Source organism: Cariama cristata, unplaced genomic scaffold, assembly GCF_000690535.1.
Source record: "Cariama cristata isolate BGI_N322 unplaced genomic scaffold, ASM69053v1 scaffold25164, whole genome shotgun sequence".
Classification (NCBI taxonomy): Eukaryota; Metazoa; Chordata; class Aves; order Cariamiformes; family Cariamidae; genus Cariama; species Cariama cristata.
The window spans coordinates 32,006-37,295 of record NW_009611633.1 but is presented as its reverse complement, the minus strand read 5'-3'; positions in this window follow the sequence as shown (position 1 = coordinate 37,295).

Sequence of the window (5,290 nt, the reverse complement as noted above, 5' to 3'; positions counted from 1 at the left end):
GTGCCGGGTGGCCAGGTCCCCATCCCTGCCCTCGCCGTGAGCGTGGAGCATCTCAGCACCTGCAGGGACAGAGCTAAAGGCACAACGCCAGCAGAACGTGCCAGCAGCAGGGTTGGCTCCCACTATTTCCTGCCTCGTGGCAGTAATTACTACCCCATTGGTGCCGGGTGGCCAGGTCCCCATCCCTGCCCTCGCCGTGAGCGTGGAGCATCTCAGCACCTGCAGGGACAGAGCTAAAGGCACAACGCCAGCAGAACGTGCCAGCAGCAGGGTTGGCTCCCACTATTTCCTGCCTCGTGGCAGTAATTACTACCCCATTGCCCTTGGGCACTCCCCAGAAGTGTTTTTTTCCACCCACAGCCTCAATTTCCCCATCCCCATCTCTCCGAGCAGGCTTGGATGCTCAAGGGCAGGCGCTCAGCATAGGAGCTGCTGCGAGGGAACGGGTGGGTTAATTTTGCGGTGGAGGCTCGTGGGCCAAAGAGCTGGCTGCCGGCTTTGCTGGGCTGCAAATGCCACCGAAGGCACATTCATCCCTGAATAATGGAAACTGAAAAGCAGGATCCCGAGGACCCGCGGCTCCCCTGCCCCCTCCCCTGGCTGCTGCTGCCAACCCTGGCCCTGGGCTGCTGCCGGGTTTGTCCTGCGCGGAGCAGAGGACAGTGGGTCTCACCTTGCCTTTCCATGGTGGAAAAGCAGGCAGCAAAGCCCCTGGTCACAGCCTGCACCCTGCCTGCAGAGCTGGTGCTGGGACATTACCCCCGCCCTGCTCCCCCCGCTCGCCCTCCCTACCATGCCGGTATTGATTTGACCCGAACTCCCTTTAACGTGCTGTGATTTCTTTCAATTAGGCTTTGAGCGAGGCTTCTGCAGCGTTCGATAGGGCTGGCCCCAGCACGGTGCCTGGACCAGGATCGTCCAGAGGGGGATACTTGGGGATGCTCCCGCATCCCCGACAAGAGCCTCCCTCCGTGTCTTATTTTCCCCACGTCCCATGAGGATAATCCCACTGCTTAAAGGCTGCTCCTTGTCCCCTCTGCATTTCCTGGCTCTTTCCATCACTCGGACTGATGGCTTTGCTACCCCAGCCCGTGGGACAGATTTGCGGCACTGTTAGCTGGTTTACCCTCCTAATTTAGACGAGTGCCAGACCTGCATGGTCCCCTCTGCTCTGTGCAGGAACAGCCCCGCCGTCAACTGGAGCTGAACCGAACCTGAACCCTCATCTTCCCATCCCCAGCAAATCTGCCTTGCTTTCCCCTCTCTTCTCGGTGGCTGTCATCTCCTCGGGGACGTACTTAGCCGAGTCGGGGCTCGGTGTCACATTGTTTCCGGCAAACTAATGGGCAGAGTGCTTGTTTTCAGAGACTGTATAGAGCAGAAATCCCTGCCCTTCATCTCCAGCTGCAATTACCGAAGCCAAGTCGATGCGGTTGATGGTAATAGGATGGTAACACTGTCTGAATTTGTATTTAATGCTGATTCCAAGGGTCTATAATTTTCATCAGCACCACACGACTTTTTATAGAACAGAAAAATGTGAGAGCAGTTAATGAGCTGTAATTCTGGAGAGCTTCTGCCTTGATTGGGACTAATTATTTTCTTTATAAAAATAATTAACAATCCACACAACCTATAGAGTGAAAGGCATGTGGCATTAATTAAACCATGCGGTATTTTGAATGCACCTCTATCTCCCGTTTCCCAGCACACCCCGAACAGACGGTCGCGTTGCACTGCGGAAAGCCAAGCTGGGCACAAGCTCACATCGGGGTGAGGGCTCGTGCAGAGCGAAAAGGGCAGGTCCTGGGCAAGGGGGCTGCATCCAGATCCCACCTCCGCAGCCTCCTAGCCCTGCATATACTGTAAAAATGCTCGTTCAGGTAGGAAAGGCTGTTTTGGCTAGAATAAGGTGATGGTTTTCATGCTTGGGCTGTCTGTGATGGGTGCGGAGGGGATGCTGGGGATGTCTCTGCTCTTTTGGCTGAAGAGCAGCCGGCGGGACCCCGGGGCGAGGGGGGTGCAGGGGTCTGCACCGGGTGCTGTCACTTGCCGTGGGGCATCAGGATAGCCCGAAACTGAGGTGGCCGCTTTGCACAGGCGAAGCCCTGGTTCTCCAGCACTCTGAGATCCTGGGATGGGTCCCAGGGGAGTGTGTCCCAGCACCGACAGCGCACGGGTCTGTGTGTGCTTAGACACACACTTACATAATATATAATTGTTAACAAGACTAATTCCTCTATTTTCCTGGAGGTATTCTGAGAACTAATGAATATATTTGCATAATCTTGATTTTGTTTATGAATAATTCTGGATTATCCAAATGTGAATAACACTGGGGCTTTGCCGTTCTATATTGCCCCTTTCAGCTGAGGATAGCAAAGCATTTTACAAATATTAGTTCAGCCTCACAAATCCCAGCAAGCAATAAAATTATTATTACACCCAATTAAAGATGGATGTGCTGAAAAATGAAATGATTCTCTCCAGCCTCTCCCGGCAGGGTCTGCCACGGGGCTCAGGAGCCCAGGAACCCACCTGACTCCTCGAAACCTTCCCCCTAGGGAGCAGCAAGCCAGTAAATATCCTCCCCTTTCTTTTTTGGGATGATTTAAAACAGTGTTCAGAGTTGCAAGGTGGTGTGGATGGTTGGGGACAAGACCTGGGAGTGGAGAGGGAGGTTTCTTTCTGGCTCTGATCCCCAAACAGCCCTCGGTGCTGCAGCACCGAGCACCCCGGTGCCTGCCGTGTGGCAGGGATGGCATGGCCATACCAACCTCTCCCTCCTTGGAGCACAGGAGGAGAAAAGGCCTTGTCTTCCCTCCCAGAAAGACTCCTTAACTTTAAAGCCCCTCACCAGTCCTTCCTGGGCAGCTGGCAAGACCACTGAGGTGTTTCCCGCAGGATCGGGGTCGGTTACAGGGAAGAAGGATTGGAGTCAAACCAAACTCTCCCACCCACAAAGCTGCAACTGAGGAATTTCCTAGCTCAGCGGACATAGGAGATGTGATACAGGGAGACAAAGAGACCTCCTGGCCATAAAAAGCCCCCTGGCAGCATGTAGCAGGGGGCCTAAAGCCCTCTTGCCACCTCCCTTCCTGGGCTGGGAACATTGTAGGCGCATCTCTCTGGCAGGAGAAATCTGTTGCTGAAGTCCTTTCCACGGGAGCTAATTGCTGCCCACGCGTCCCCACGCAGGGACATCTGCTCCTCACGGCGTCACTGAGCCCTTCCGGCCCCACAGGGCCCTGGCAGTGTGGCCTTGGGCATCGTGGTGGGATGAATGTTCAGGAGATGAGTCCCAAATGGGAGGATGTCCCAGGACCCCCATCTCACCAGACCCCCCCCAAGCGTAGCAGACTGGCTGCTGTTCACGGGTGCACGGGGAGGTCGGCAGAAAACGTTATCCTCAGCTCCTCGAAGTCTGGCAGCCCCACGGGGCAGAGCGGCACCGGCTCTGCCCTGCTCGGGTGATGCCCTTGGACACCCGGGTTGGGGACACCCATTTGGATGCACCCATGGGTCTGTCCTGGGGGTGGGGGTTGAGCACTTTTTTAATGTCGGGGTCATTTCAAGCTGAGCCCTTGGGATTGCTGTTCATTAGCTGCAGGTAGGCACGCGTGCCTGTGTCCCGGCTCAGGGGGTGGTTTATTATCAGGGTGCGGTGACATGAATGTCCCTGTCCCCAGCCTGAATGGAGGGGGCGGCTGTCTTCTCCATGCTCTCCCCATCAACCAGAAGTTCCCAGGGCAGCTCCGCAGGCAGGCAGCAGCTGTGTGACCAGGTTGGTTTTTTGGAGTTACCTGAGTGTTGGGACCTCCAACGTGTTTTCCCCTCTTCTTCCAGTGGCAATTCAAAAAAAGCAAATTAAGGGAGAGGAGAAAAAAGCTTTCTGTGAGCGGCAAAGGGAGTATTGCTGCACCAAGTGGATCTTCTCCAGCCATCTCCTCCTTGCTGCCTCCAACGTGCCTTATTACTAATTCATTTTTAAAGTGATCTCTCAGCGCTCCTAGGAGCTCCTGGTAACTGTGTGCTTACAATCCTCTATTTGATTAAAATTTAACGAGCTATGATATTGGCAAATACACTATTTCACTGCTGTTTGCCATACCAAACAGCATGGGGTTTTGGACAAAGGAGGGAATTGGCGCATGGCGGAGAGCACCCATAATGATCGAGCACTGTCGATACGGCATCCTGTGGCCTGGCCCTGCCATCACTTGGCAGCACACAGGGTGGCTTCCTCATTAAAAGAGGACAGTGACCTACAAAGATCCTGGCTTAACCTGTGTGAGGGACTGGAATCTGGTGTGCAAGCATGACCCCATCTATAGCAGCCAGCACTGAAGCAAGGTGCTGCTGCAGGGGCTTGGCTTGAAGCCAGGGTGCTGCGGTGGCACAGGGGATGCTGCCCGGGGCAGGGGGGGTTGGCACCTGTTAGGCGATTGGGCATGATGGTGTTCTGCAGCCTCACCACACTGCAGACAGTGGCAAAGCGCCGCTTCTCTGGGACGTCCTTCAGTTTGGTGGTGTTTTTTTTTGTTAAAACACTCCTAAAATGTTAAGCGTCATCTCCTGGTGCTCCTCAGCTTCTAGCTCCCAGTGTTGTGTTGGGAAATGCCCAACGACAGCCGCTGCGCTCCCTCCCAGCCCATGGTCCTGACCTTCACCCGGCTTTTGCCCTGCGCTGCTCGTGGGCAAGAAATTAATGAGAAATTTGAGCTCAGATCCAGGCTTTTCCTAATCGCAAGCTCTACGAGGGCTGCTTAGGCTTGCCCCCATGCCTGGCCATCAGCTCTGCCCCCTTGACTGGGGAGCGGATGCCCCCACGGCTGCTCCAGGCTGCCTGGGGGATGATGGCAGGGACGAGGTGTGGGAGTCCGGTTTGTGGCCAGCCAGGAGGAGAGTGGCCACGGGACTATGGCAGGGTTTCGCGTAAGCTCTTGGTCCCAGTCCCTTCCACGTCAGGGTCACTCCGGAGCCTGGAGTCCCTCAAAATGTGGCTTGGGGATGTGCAGGTTTGCTGTGCCATGGCACAGCATGGCAATGTCGGCAGTTTCAGCTGCATTTGCAGGCACCGGGGACAGCCAAGGCTCCTCCTTTCCTATTCCCTAATTGAGGAGAAAACTGGCTCCTTTACAGGCGTGGGAACCTGCAGGGTATTTGTCTAATGAAGAGGATTTGAGGATAGGAAAGGCACAGGATTGTCCCCCTGAGAGCAAGCCTGGCCCAGCAGCGTGCAGGTGCTGACAGGCACGAAGCACCGCAGGGACCTCTGAGCCGGCAGCGT